The sequence below is a fragment of the Ursus maritimus genome, unplaced genomic scaffold (genome assembly GCF_017311325.1).
Source record: "Ursus maritimus isolate PB19 unplaced genomic scaffold, ASM1731132v1 scaffold_14, whole genome shotgun sequence".
NCBI lineage: Eukaryota > Metazoa > Chordata > Mammalia > Carnivora > Ursidae > Ursus > Ursus maritimus.
In genome coordinates, this window is record NW_024423786.1 from 61,412,226 (window position 1) to 61,426,925 (window position 14,700).

General features: G+C 52.4%; 1 protein-coding gene across 1 annotated transcript in view; it reads right to left on the reverse strand.

The window, feature by feature from the left end:
* The window catches only part of PIK3R6 (phosphoinositide-3-kinase regulatory subunit 6), a 56,388-nt gene extending 48,417 nt beyond the window's left edge, over positions 1–7,971 (reverse strand). Inside the window, exons 1-3 of the mRNA XM_040630019.1 lie at positions 7,889–7,971; positions 7,198–7,398; positions 6,430–6,552 (exon numbers count right to left, since the gene is read on the reverse strand). The gene's annotated coding sequence lies outside the window, so the exon portion shown is untranslated. The remainder of the gene's footprint in view (positions 1–6,429; positions 6,553–7,197; positions 7,399–7,888) is intronic.
* Positions 7,972–14,700: the final 6,729 nt, after the last annotated feature.

The following is a 14,700-nucleotide window of genomic DNA, read 5'->3' on the forward strand; positions in this document are numbered from 1 at the left end:
CATCATCACCTCTTGCTCAGATCCTGGCCGTTCCCCCAATAAGTCCCCCTGTATGATTAAAGCCCTCCAATGGCTTCTCTTAGATCTTAGAATAACTCCCCATTCCTCACCCTGCCTAAATCTTGCCTCATCTGGCCCCAGTGCTGCTCTCCAGCTTCATCTCCTCTCCCTCTCCCTCTGCTCACCAGGCTCTCACCTCATGGCTCCTTGTGTTACACTTGCCAGACCCAGACCTGCCTCAGGACCTTTGCACACCTCTGCCTGGACCACCTTTCCCCACAGCGAGCTCCTTCTCAATATTCAGGTCTCATTTTAAATGTCACCTCCTTAGAGAGGCCTTTCCCGGTCAATCTATCTAAAATACATGCCCCCACCCACCCCAGGTGATACCCTAGCACACTCTTTTATTTTATTCATAGCATTTATCAGTATCAGAAGTTTTCCTGTGTAATGATTAATTTTCTCAGCTACCCATTAGAACGTGAGCTCCGCAAACACTGGGCCCTCCCCCGTCTATCGCAATGTGTCCAGCAGCTCGGGCTGTGCTGATGCCCAGTGGACAATGAATGAACATTCTGGAGAACAAAGGTGAAGTATCTTGCCAAAAATCACATGGCTAATGAATGATGAAACCAGAGCTAGGGCTCCATCTCAACTGGGGGTATGAGCTCACGGCCCCCTCCCTTGCCCTCTGCACCCCTTCTTCTCCCACCTCCGAACCTCACAGGGCACCCTCTGCTGTAGTAACAATAAAATGAACACACAGGGAAGCGTCTGTCCAGGTGGAAAGAGCGGGTAAGGAATACTGAGCAGACACAAAGGAAAAGAGATCACAAAGAGACAGATTAAAAGAGGTGCATGTGTCTCAGGACACACGGCGCAAAGCTGGGGCTGGTCGGGGCTATCTTTAATTGAAAGTAAAAATCGTAAAAAGTGCCAACAACCAACGTCGGAAAGCCTCCTTATCCGTTTTCCTCTTCATTCATTCGCTCGTTCATTCATTCACCAAACGCTTCTTCAGTGCTTATATATCTATCTGCATGGGTGCTGGAGATGCTTTGCGCCCCCCCGCCCCCGCTCCTCTGCAGGGGACCTCTGTAATCTATTTCCTGTCCTTTGGGGCTGTTGACCATAAGGCAGTGGGGGAGCCCTCAGGGGACAAGCTTGCACCCAGACAGGAAATGGAAGTGAGCAGAAGTCATTCTCAAAATGCATCAACATCACCTCTGTCTTCACTTCACGATGACATGCATTTCTTAGGAAATGAAGCTTGCCTGTTTTCGCACCAAGACAGGTCTCTGAAGGTTTTCTCGATGAATCTCATGGGGGCTCATTGCACGTTGTTGCACGCCGAAGATTTCAGGGGCTGTCTGCAGCCATCCTACCCTGAATGGCTCGCACTTTCTGACACCTCCCATCTCAGCAGTGGGGGTGCCCCTTGCACCTAGTGGGTGAATGGGGGCTACCATCAGGCCGACCATTTCACTGGTCTTTTGGTTATCTCCTCTGCCAGGGAGGGTGAGGTTTTGTAATTCATCCGTCCAAAGAGGCACTCACTGTAATGTGTCTGCTCAGAGGGGATGCTTCTTTCTAATTCCAACATAGGCTCCCCCAGATTGGCAGCAGCCCTGTCTCAGCCATCTCTGCTCTTCCAGAAGGCTGGGAAGCCAGATAAGCACATGGGATTATCTCGTAGGTAAGATACAGAAACAAAGCCTGAGAAATGAGACCCAGGGAGAGAGTGGGAAGCTTCCAGCCACAGATGTGGAACCTCTAGTTGGGCGGCTCAGAGGCCACGTGGCTCTCTTCCTAGTTCCCGGCAGCGTTCGGAGTGACTGACATTGAGGAGCAAATCAGAGCATCTATGGAACATGGTCCAGTCCGGGTGGGAGCAATTGGGCAAGGGCATGGGAGTTCGGCCATGAATAAAGGAGGCACGGTCCTTGCCCTTAGAACTGGAGGCCCTGACTTTTTAAGGACTTTTTAAGGACGGCGGTGTGGCCCTAGCTGCCATACTCCTGGCCCGTGATCACACACTGACACTCTCATGGACCCATGTCCACAACATGCCTGACAACGAACCCATTTCACAGATTCACACCGCGGCCCCGGTGATATGCTCTGCCTAATAGATTGATAAAATTCACCTTTGGATGAACAACCATGCCAACGGTAAATGGAAAAGGTTCAAACCACTCTACAGTGAAAAGCCAGCATCCTCACCCCTCGTCTGGGCCATTGGCTCCCCTCCCCAGAAGAAGCCAGAGCTTTAGAAGATCTGAATTTGTGGCCAACTCTTAAAAAGTCGTACTTCACATACAAATCCAGATTCCCAGCTTTTATGTAAAAGGAATACCTGGAAATCTGGCAAGACAGGGTCCACTGTTCTGCCCAGCAACAGCCCGTGGGCGTGCCCTGCTGTGGGCAGGTGCAGAGGGGCCAGTGTCCCTGGTGCCTGGGAGCTGGTCTGGGGCATTGTTCATGCCGCTGCTGGGGCCCCTGGAGGCAGACAATGAGCAATACACGAGCTCTGCTCTGTCTCCAGTCCTTATGCTCCAGGAGCAGCTAAGAAAGAATGGCTTTTCAGGGACGCCTGGGTGGGTCAGTCAGGTAAGCATCTGACTCTTGGTTTTGGCTTGGGTCATGATCTCATGGGCCGTGGGATCAAGCCCCATGTCGGGCTCTGTGCTTGGTGCAGAGTCTGCTTGAGATTCTCTCTCCTCACCCTCTGCCCCTCCCCTGCCCTCATGCTCTCTCTCAAATAAATAAATAAATCTTAAAAAAAAAAAAAAAAGAATGGCTTTTGTGAGCTGGGCACTGGGGCTGCCAACGGTGCCCGTGTAAGTCAGTCAACAAACATCCATGGGTTGCCTCTCCACTTCTCCAGGCACCATGTATGGAGTCCTGTTTGTGAATGGGCTGGTTGCCTCTGCTAGAATGTTCCATGAGGGCGGGGCTCTTTATTCACTGCTAGGTCCTCATTACCTTACACTGCTTATACCAGGAGAAGGCCCCCAATAAACATCATTGAATGAATGAGCGTTAGGCACTCGTAGGAAGACAGGACAGGGCCACTGTCCCCAACTGCTCCCAGGCTAGGGAGCAGAAACAAGTCTGTGGGGGCACGGCTGGTTGGATCAATGGCACATGAAACAAAGACAGTGTTGATGCTCAGAACACTGGCGAAGGGGACAACCGTCCCATGGGAAGGGGACCCAGGCACAGCGGTGAGAAGGATGCTGTGCTCTGTCACCTGTGCATGGAGGTCTGGGTCAGACCCCATATTGGACAACCCCAGGCTGCCATGTCCCGCTGTGGCTTCTGTGCCACTGCCCAAGCCAAGGGCACATCCGAGCTCTGCTCACGTGCCCCCGCCCTCTCCCGGCTCCCCCAGTCACCACAAGAACATGACCGCACAGGAAAGGAATACATCGGCCTCTGCCACCAGTCGGGAAGATTCCCGGCAGCGGGCTTAGGCAGAAGGGAAAGCAGCCCAGGGTGAGCCCCCACCACCAGGAGAAGCCCCCCAGTCCCTGCGGGCCTCCTCTCACCCTGTCCCCCTCCCCCCCGTGTTCATTCAGTGTCTCCTTTACTGAGCCTTGCTGTGTGCCAGACGCCGTCCTGCACACACGGGTAGGAAAACCAGGTCTTCAGTGGGGGACCCAATAAATGGATGGATTCGCTCACTCATTCCTTCATTCAGCCCCTTCTAGATATGAGACACTGTTCCAGGTCCTGGGGATAGCGCAATAATTTAAATTAGACAAAAACACCTGCTCTCATAAAGACTTCACTCTACTGGGCGTGTAGTGAGCTCGCAGGGGACGGACGATAGTCTCAAGAATTAAGTCGTATGTTAGGTGACGGTCAGTGCTGTAAGGACAAGGCCCGGCAGGGGAATGTGGGGCTCCAGGGCTGGGAGTGAGGTTTCTAAGAGGTTAATCAGGGAGGTCTCACTAAGGAGGTGAGCTCTGGGTGGAAACCTGTGAGGGGCACGGGAGCGAGCGGGGCTGTATCTGCCTGAGACACTCCAACCTGACGCTCATGTGCTTGTCACGCCCTGAGTCACCAAGTCCTTCATCTTGGATTCTAGAGCCTTCTGTTTTCTGCTGGTGAAACTGTGGCCGGCTAACTGAACAGTTATAAGGAGGAGGAAATCTTAGGCGCTTCGCAATTCTTGTCGGAGGGACAAGATCAGGGACGAAGGATGAATGAGTGAGTTGGGATTCAGAGGGTACTATTTCTTAAATGCAGAATGTTCACAACAAACGGTCCTCAGAGCAGGTGCAAACACCAGCTGGTCCCTGCCTTGGGCTGAAACACGCCCCGGGACCCCCCACAGAAGCACAGAGGTGGCTGGAGAGAACGCAGTGGGAAGACGCCCATGGGAGCCCGGTCCAGGCTGCTGTTCCCAGCCCACGGCTGGTGCAGGACAGGGCGGGAAGGACAGGAAGGACTCAAGGAAGCAGGGTTCAGAGAAGGATCTGGGGAAGCCTGGCTTGGGGCCAGTGTCCCAGCAAAGAGGCCCCGGCTTCTGATGATCCCCTGCCCACCCGGGCACCCCAATCCCCCGCATTGCTGGCTCCTCGGCCAGGCTGGCCACAGAACCGAGCATGCACCCTCCCTGCGGCCAGCCCTCCAGGCGTACAACCCGGGAACGAAGACATAGTTTCCCAAGACAGTAGCTTGCCGCCCACCTGTCCTCCACCCCTGACTCTGGCACAGAGAAACAGGACCTCTCCGCCACTGCCCCACTTCCTTCTCCTCCCACCAGTGCTGTCTCAGAACCCTGAGTTTTGGGGACTGATGCTATTTCCAGTACTCTGACCTTCGCCTCCGTGGAGAAAGTCATACTTGCCAGACAATACACCCGGTTCTCTGGTACAGAGCATGTGATCAGTGGACACACAGCAGAAAAGCAGGGCTCGGAGTCCTCATCCAGCATCCTTCATCCCCAGAGGCCCACTTGGGCTTTCTAGATTCCCGAGGCGCCGGGGACGTGGGGGCCCTGCTCCCTGCTGTCCCCTGGGGATGAGGCAGGCCTGTTTCCCCTGCTGTGTCTGCCCCTGGCCGGGGAGGAAACACCTGGATGTGAGGGAGCCAGTCTGGGGGGTGGGGGGTGGGGGAAGGACAGTATTGTTCTGCGGGTTGGGGGGGTAGGGAGCCTGGGAGGAATCTCACAGGGACCAGATTCAGAGCCACCGCGTCACCCAAGGAGCACGTCCTGGGGAGGGGCTGTGTGGAAAAGTGGCTGGGCTGGTGGCATTTGGTGCTGGACTGCCTGGATTCTAATCCTCTCTGTTGCTGCGACCTTTTGGGCTAGTTGCTTAGAGCCTTTGTGCCTCAGTTTCTCAATCTTTAAAGGAGAGTGAATAATAGCACCTACCTCGTAGGACTGCTGTCAGGACTAAACAAGATGATGCTCACGAGCCTCTTAGAGGAAGGGAAGGCACAGAGCAGGCTCGCGTCTGCAAACCCCTATGGGCTCCATGCTCCAGCAGCCAAACCGAGTCGCTAGCTGCGCTTTCCCATAATCCCCTCCTCTGCATCCACTCTCCTGCTCTGTGGGTTTGCACACCTTGTTCCCCACTGGGACGCCTGCCATCTCACCTCTGCACACACACCCTCCCTGCCCCTCAAGGCTCACAGCCGCCTCCTGCACAGCCCCCCGGATCCCATACCCCAAGGCCACCTGCATACCCTGCCTCACCTTCCCCAGGGCCCTCACGCCCTTTACTTTCTGTCGGTCACTCATGGTGTGTCTCAACGCCACACCAGCTGGCCAGCTGCTTGAGCATGGAGACCTGGCCTTGCGTGGCCTCTGGCTCCAGTGGCACGGGTAGAAGATGCTCAATTGTGTGTGCGGAGAGAAGCGGCCAGACCAGCACGATCGTCACCTGCCTCCCCGGGAGGGGGATGGACCAAGGATGTCCCCAAAGGAGTGTGGACTGGACCAGAAGGCAGACTCTGCGTCCGGCGCCTTGCTTACCAACGCCCTGCAACCCTTGGCAACTTGCCTCATCTCTCTGAGCTATAAAACAGGCATTAAAACACATATCCAGCCCACCTCTGACTGCTCGGGAGAAGCCGCGGGCCGATGAGTGCACTCTGCAGTGCTGGGCATGTGTCATCGGTTATATTATTATCGGCACTTACAGGATTCGGGGAGGAAAGAAGAGGTCATCTCATGGGTGCTGGGTCCCTTCTTGTGAAAATGAGTTAAATGATCTTAACTTGGCACAGTGCTCCTAACAGTCACCATATCTCGGTAACCCTTCTCTGAAAGGCTTGGGTACGTAAGAGCCAGGGGCGCCTCGGCCCTTCGAGGGCTCCCACTCAGCATCCCTCCTCCCGGCCCCTCCATCTGCTCTGCTTGGATCTGTCTCCCCCGGCCTCCTCCCTGGACACCTTACCCCAGCCAGCACCTACCTTGGTTCAGAAGGAACTCGGTTCCCGAAGTCTTTCTGCTGACTGGCTCCCCACAGTCCTGCCCACGGAGGCTGCCAGCACCGGAGACTCCGATGTCTTTAGTCTCCGCGGCAGCCTCCAGATCTGCAGAGAAAGGCCCCGTGTCGCCCAGGCCCGGCTCTGTCCCCTCCTCTTCCTTCCCCTTCCCCGTGGCCTTCAAAGCTCCTCCCAGAGCACATCCTGCAGTGAACTGCTTTCTGCAGAAACTCTGTGGTCACCCCCAGGCACGGAGCTTCTGTTTTTGGAGGGGGCAGGAGGGGGCACCTCCATAGAGTCCCCCCCTGGTGCTGACTCGGCTGTGATGTTGGGAGCCCGGACCTCTCTCCTGAGCTCCAGACACACCAACCCCACTGTCCCTGCCTGGACACGGCCAGCCAGAGGGTCATCCAGCATTTCCAGCTCGATGTGAACAAACCAAGCTCTCTTCCCCACCCCCCACAAACCCACCTCTCTATTCCTCATCTCAGAATCAGAAACTTGGGTCTCATCCTCAATGCCTCCCTCTCCCTCACTGGTTCCATCTAAATGGAACCAAGTCCTACGTCATAAATCATCCCCTTTTCCCACCCTTTCAGCTGTCACCCCATCGGGCCACCGTTGTCCTCCTCCTGAATGACTGTAGAAGCCTGATCCTGCCTCCACCTCCCAGCCAAAGGCACCTCTCTGGTGCTGAAACACAAGTCTGGTCACATTACACCCCCAGTACAGCCTTCGATGCCTCCCTGTTACCTTTAGGAGAACGGCCAGAGTCCTTGGTGTGACTTGCAAGGTGTGTCTTGACCTGGTGGTTCCTTGATCCCCAAGCCCAGGCTTTATCCCATCACTGTGACCCTTCCTAGGCGTCTTGGACACCTACCGCTCCGTAGTGGTCCAGGCGGCCCCTGAGCTCCAGGCTGGAGCATGTGCTGTGGGGTCCCCTTCAGTCCTCCTCTAGGCTCCAGAACAGAAGGGAGAGGACAGAAGTCAGAGAGGCTGGAGGACAGCGGAGTGCAGTGCAAGCTGGGGGAGGGGAGGGTATCAAGGACACGGTGGTCAGGGAGTCAAAGACTGCAGAGAGGACACAGATGAGGAGGCCAACAAAAGCATCTGCTGACTTTGGCAATTAAGAGAGAGCAGTGCCACAGAGCAGATCACCTCCAAAGTATGGACCTGTTGGCTAGCCCCTCACATTCTTTTTCTTTCCCCTCACACTTTGAAGCCAAGCAATATTTTGGGAAATCTTCAGCACATGTCTAGACCTTTGAAGAGCTCACAGATGCTGTGCCCTCAACTGATTTGGCCTAATGGTAAATGGTCCTGGAGAAAGACGGATTGCTGACAGCGCCATCTGAACGCCTGGATTCAGCCGTGCCTGAAACCCTGATGCCTGGATCTACTTCTAATTGCTCAACTATACGATCCAATACATTCTCTTGCCCACCTTTTTTCAGTAGGACGGTTTGAGCTGGATTTCTGTCGCTTGGGTTTCTCCTTTGCAACCAAAGAAGCGACTGGTCTTTTTTTCTGCCAGGGCTTGAGTGGGTTCTGCAGAAGAGGACATTTGAAGAAGAAGGAGGAGAAGGAGGAGGAGGGGGAGAAGGAAGGGCAGGGGGAGGAGGAGGAAGAGAAGAGGAAGATGATTTGCTCCATGGCTCAGTCTCCCTGCCATATGTACTTTTTTGTGTCCCCTCATGTGACTGGAATGATATTCTCTCTCGTACCTTTGTCTTTGAGTGCTGCCTCGTCTGTCCACCGTCCCCCAGTAAGACCTGGGGAGGCAGAGGCTAGATCTTAATCATTTGGCTATCCGTCCCAGGATAAGAGACTGTCAAGAGAACGTTTGGCTCATTAAATACAACAAATGGCTGGCCGGCCGGCGGGGGGAGCGAATGAGGGCAATGAGTAAGTGCAGGACAGGATAAGGACCAGGGACTCCACCCCTGCAAGACCAGCACTCAGCAGCAGCCAGCCAGTGTGGCCCTCGTGGGCAGCCCCCTCTCCTTATCAGCTTCGGCCTAACTGAATCGGAAATCACAAGCTGATGGGGCCTCCTGTGGCCGCGCTCTCCCCTTTCAACAGCTAAAGTCTTGGCCCGCGTACGGGGTGTGGTAGCCACAGGCTGCCTGGTGACCGTGGACAGCCCCAGAACTGTCCCCTGCAAGGCGGGGCTGCGTGATAGGCAGCCGGGAACAAGGAGGAGGGAAGAGGAGGGGGAGAGGAAGGACGGAGGGCCCCTACCTGTCCCTTGCACCATCCTGCCATCAGCAAGGCAGGGCGACACTGCCCTTTTGACTAATCCCAGTGACGCCCTGGCTCTCCAGATGCTCTTCTTAGGGTTACAGCTCTTTTCCAGGTGCATGGTGGCTAGGTTTCCCACCTGCACCAAGGACCTCCTCTAGTCCCTTCTATTCACTTTGTATCATCGTCTGTCCATTACTAAGTAGCCAAGAGTTTTAAACAAATTACATTTTGAACTTTTAAACACATCACATTAAACCCTCTCGATATGGTGTGGCAGGGGGACCAGAGCAGGGATCGGGGCGCCCTGGACGTCCAGGGCACTGGGGTCACTCAAGGTTGCTTGCTTCGGATACAAGACACCCAGGGTCACCTGCACCCTCGCTCCAGCTCCACCCTCTGCGGGAATTGTCTCCGGAAGCTCAAGCAGCAATTGCAGACTTCCTCAGCTTTTGTGCTTTTCTAAGGAGTCCGCCCGCAGAAAATCCTAATGAGCCATATACATCTCACTGACGGTCACAGGGCAAGGATGCAAAGGTGTGCACACATCTCTTAGCCAGCGATTTAAAAATCCTCCACGGGGGGCGCCTGGGTGGCGCAGCAGTTAGGCGTCTGCCTTCGGCTCAGGGCGTGATCCCGGCGTTACGGGATTGAGCCCCACGTCAGGCTCCTCCGCTGGGAGCCTGCTTCTTCCTCTCCCACTCCCCCTGCTTGTGTTCCCTCTCTCGCTGCCTCTCTCTCTCTCTGTCAAATAAATAAATAAATAAATAAATAAATAAATAAATAAATAAATTCTTTTAAAAAAATAAAAAAATAAAAAATAAAAATCCTCCATGGGAAACACAAATACCATTTGATGCCAGTCGTATGTGGAAGCTAAGAAACAAAACAGATGAACAAAGGGGAAGGGAAGGCAAAATAGAATAAGACGAAAGCAGAGAAGGAGACAAACCATAAGAGACTACTGATTATAGGAAAGAAACTGAGGGTTGCTGGAGGGGAGGGGAGTGGGGGGATGGGGCAACTGGGGGATGGACATTGAGGAGGGCATGTGATGTAATGAGCACTGGGTGTTCTATGCCAGTGATGCATCACTAAATTCTACCCCTGAAACTAATAATACACTGTATGTTAATTAAATGGAATTTAAATAAAAAATTAAGAAAACTTAAAATAAAAATCTCCCATGGACATTTCTGTTGTCCAGACACACTTGGTCCATTCCATGCTGTTGGACTGGTGGGCTGGGTTAGGGCGAGGGGTTTTTCTGCTCTCTCTTCTCTCCCCCAGTGACTCTGAATCACACAGTCCTGCTTCCTCCCGCCCAGATTTTTTCACAAACAAAGCAAAGTCCTCTTAGAAGTGCATTGAGAGGGGGCGCCTGGGTGGCTCAGTCGGTTAAGCGTCTGTCTTCAGCTTGGGTCATGATGCCAGGGTCCTGGGATGGAGCCCCGCATTGGGCTCCCTGCTCAGCTGCTCCCTCTCCCTCTGCCCTTCCCTCATGCTCATGCTCTCTCTCTCAAATGAACAAATAAAAGTGTTTAAAAAAGAAGTGCATTCGGAGCTCTATACCTCCCTTCTGACCCTCGACTCCAGTTTTATACCCCCAAACTCATAAACAACACCCAAAACCAAACGGCTGTCTGGTTGGTGAGAAAGGTGTGAGAGGTAAACAGACCAGAAAAGAGGTGTGATGGGAACACACCTTACTTCATGCATACAACCACCTCAGGAGCGAGAACAGCTATGGAGATGGCTCACCTACGTGGCGGGGGCGGGACTTGAACCAGGGGACACCTGGTCCAGGGGCTTCCTGCAGCTCCCCACGGAAGACCTGCAGGGCCAAGTCAGCGAGAAGCCTGGCCCACCCTCCTCGGCTCCCATCTTCCCTCTCAGGAAGCCTCAGGCAGGGACATGGCTGGTACCCACCTGACGTGCACCTCTGCTTCTAGTGAATTCCCTCTAGCCCTCAGAGCCACGGCCCAGGGAAGAAGGGGCAGCAGGACAACATCATGCCCTAAAGCAGTGGTCCGCCAAGGGGGGGTCCCAGAATCAGCAGCATCGGTATCACCTGGGAACCTGTTAGCAGCTAGCAGTGTCTGCTGTGGGTGTGGAGAGAGAGGAAGAACACAGAGTCGGGAAATTTCCGTCCTTACCTCTGGCAATGCTGTCCTATGGGGTACGTGTGAGTGCATAGTTAGGACTAGCCGGGAGAGAGTTATAGGAAGGTTTGTTATCTACTCCTATCCGCTCCTTCTTTCAGACATTCTTCTTATTTTTGAGGAAAGGGGGAGTTTTGGTTGTAACATCAATGTAGTTTTAAAAAAAAATTTAGTGTTTCAAAAAATTTCTTAAGCAACTCACAAATACATTTTCATTACAAAAAACCACTCGCGCATTTCAGGAGTACACAGAATGAAAATGAGCCCCTGGCCCCCTCTTCCCCATATCTTTTTCCTCTCTGCCCAGGGATAATCGCTGCTGACGACCTGGGGTGTTTATACAAATTAATCTTCCACGTGCTTTGTTTACTTGGAGAGCATGGTAGCTCAGTACCCAAGGATCAGTTTCTTGAACATAAATGCCTGTATTTTCTGGTCCAGCACCACACTGACATGGGTTGAGATGCAGAGAAAATCAACCCACTCCCTCTCGTACCAGCTGGCCTTCAAGTTGGGGAAAGAAAACTTCCCTCCCCAGGATTCTCTTGGTCGGTGCACCTGTCATCCCTCCCAGACTCCTCTGGGGCAGCAGGCGGGGGGTGGCCCCCCCCCGGGCAGCCCTGGGGGCGGGGCCTGTTCTCCTGGCACCTCCCCTGTTCTCAGGCGGAGGGGGGGGTACTGGGGTGCGGGCTGCAGGAGCCGAGCTGGGGAGCTGGTCTGCGCGCACCCTCGAATGTGGAGGGGCCAGGAGCCTCTTCCCCGTATAACAGACCTATCACAATCGCTGTGTTCTTCACATGAATTCCCACTAGGAATAGGGACAGGCCAGCAGGGAAAGAAAACTAGGGGTCAAGAGGGCTGGGGGGGTGACTAGGATCGTTGAGAAAACCCGGTTAAGAGGTGGGACTCTGGGACCCAGCGACGTGGGCTTGAATCCTGGCTTCTCCTTTCCGCTGTCTCTGTGACCTTGGGCAAGTTCCTTAGCATCTCTGTTTTCTCATCTGTAAAATGGGCCTAATAGTTACGCACCCCAGGGGGCTGTTGGGAGGCATAAGCATGATAACAGAAGTATGTAAAGCCCGGGGACAGTGCTTCACACGTGGACAGTAAGCGCCGTCAAGTGTTTGCTAAGATCTCATTTTGTGCGAGCTTGACATTCAGTGGGGATTTTCCTGGTCAGGTTGCAAGGACTAGGAGACTCAGCCTTCCAAGCCCTAAATTTCTGAGATCCCTCCAACGGGCAGTTTCCTCCCCCTCACCCCGAGCCGGAGAGGCATGCGGGCTGGTGACTGGTGTGGCCACAGCCACCCTTCTAGCAACCACACACTCCAAGCTGGGGGTGTTATGGACTGAATGTTTGGGTCCACCCCAAAGTCATATGTTGACCCTCCAATGTAATGGTAATTACGAGGTGGGGACTTTGGGAGGTAATTCAGTGTAGATGATGTCATGAGGGTGGAGCCCCAGTGCCCTAAGAAGAGGAAGAGACTGTCTAGAGCTTCTGCCCTCCACCACGTGAAGACACAGTGAGAGGGTGACCATCTGCAAAGCAGGAAGTGGGGTCTCACCAGACGTAGAATCTGCCGGCACCTTGACCTTGGATGTTTCAGCCTCCGGACTGTGAGAAGTAAACCTCTCTTGTTTAAGCTGCCCACTCTATGGCGTTTGTGATGGCAGCCTGAGCAGACCAAGACACAGGGACCTGTGGTCTGAGCTGGGAGGCACGTGGGCCTGCTGCAAGGAACAGAGAGAAAGAAAGTGGCTCAGGTAGGGACAGTCTGCCCCCTGTCTGTCTCTGCCCCCAGAGGGAGGGGGGGACAGCCTCCCCAGGTTAGCGGGCTTCCTTTTCCCTGATTTTACTGGCAGGGTTGAGGATATAGAGGGATTCAGAGATAGGAAAGGAGGGAGAAGCCCCCACCCGCCACCCCCAGCAACAGTGCTGGAACCCAGTGCTGGAGGGGGTGGTGGGTGTAACAACGGGGAGGGGAGTCCGAAGCCCTGGGCAGGCACCAGGCGGGTGGGGTCCACACACATCTCTGTGAAGGGGCTGGAAACAGCTCTAATGCCTCTGCTTTGAGCAGACTGAAGGGAAGGTAGGCATTCCCTGCCCCAGGGGTTGTGGGAGAGCTGGTCCCCTGGAGGAGGCACCACTTGGATGTCAGGGACCTCAGGGAGAGGTCTGAGGGTGATGACAGACCAGTGCATTCAGGGCCGCAGAGGAAGCTCCAAGCTGCCAGAAGAGAACAGATCGATAAATCGATGTCATTAAAACTAAGACCATTTGCTCTGAAAAAGGTATCACTGTTAAGAGAATGAAAAGACAAGCCGCAGATTGGGAAACAATATTTGTCAAACATGTATCTGATAAAAGACTCATATCCAGGGGCGCCTGGGTGGTGCAGTTATTAAGCGTCTGCCTTTGACTCAGGGCGTGATCCCAGTGTTCTGGGATTGAGCCCCACATCACGCTCCTCCGCTAGGAGCCTGCTTCTTCCTCTCCCAGTCCCCCTGCTTGTGTTCCCTCTCTCGCTGGCTGTCTCTCTCTGTGTCAAATAAATAAATAAAATCTTAAAAAAAAAAAAAGACTCGTATCCAGAATATACAAAGAGCTCTTAGAATTCAACAATAAGAAAACAAACAACCCAATTAAAAAAATGGGCAAAAGGTCTGAAGATACCTCACCAAAGAAGATATTCACATGAAAAACACGTGAAAAGATACTGAACATCACAGTTACTAGGGACTTGCAAATTAAAAACGAGATAGCATCACTACATACCCATTAGAATAGATAAAATCCAAAAAACCATGACGCCACCAAATGGCGATGAAAATGTGGAGCCACAGGGACTCTCATTCATTTGATAAGAATGAAAAAGTGCATATCCACTTCGCTTGGCTTTTTTTTTTTTTAAGAACTAAATATGCTTATACCATATGATGGAACAATGCGCTCCTTGTTTACTCAAACGAGCTGAAAACGTATGTCTGCACAAAAACCAGCACATGAATGTTTGTATCAGCTTTATTCATAATTGCCAACAACTGGTATCAACCAAATGTCCTCAGTCTGCGAGTGAAGAAGCAAACCAGAGCACATCAATAAAATGGAATATTATTCAGCAACAAAAAGAAATCAGCTGTGAGGCCATGAAAAGACAAGGAGGAACATTAAATACATATTGCTAAGTGAATGAGCCAATCTGGAAAGGGTAGTTACTGCATGGTTCCAACTCTATGATATCCTGAAATGTGCGTAAGTATGGAGGCAGCAAAGAGAACGATTGGCTGCCAATGTAGTTAAGAAAAGAAGAGTCTCCATTTCTTGTATATTTGCCTATCCAGGAAATCCATTTCTTTCACAAATTGTATTTCTGAGAAACTTCTCCATCTTATGCAAATTGCCAATTTATTGGTGAATTTATGTCTTTTCATTATATTTTTAGTGTACGTAAGATCTGTAGAGATATCCTTTTTTTGCAATGTGGGATATTGATAATTTGTTTGATAGGGCCTTATCCCCTACCACATTGGTTTTCTAATTCAGATTTCTGCTCTTACACTTTCCTTCCTTCTACTTTCTTTAGGATTTATACCTTTCTTCTTCTATCTTTTTGAGGTGAATATACTCTTTGATTTCAATCACCTGAAATTAGATATTCTAGTTGTACTTGAGATAATGTGAATTCTATGGCTGGGCAGTGTTCTATTTTAATGAGATCAAATGTGTTAACTGTGTTGTCCAGATCCTCTATAGCTCTATTATTTTTTGTCTATTTGTTCTATCACCTACTGAGAGAGGTGTAATGAAGTCCTTCATTATGGTTGTGGAAATGTTAATTCTGTCCATTTT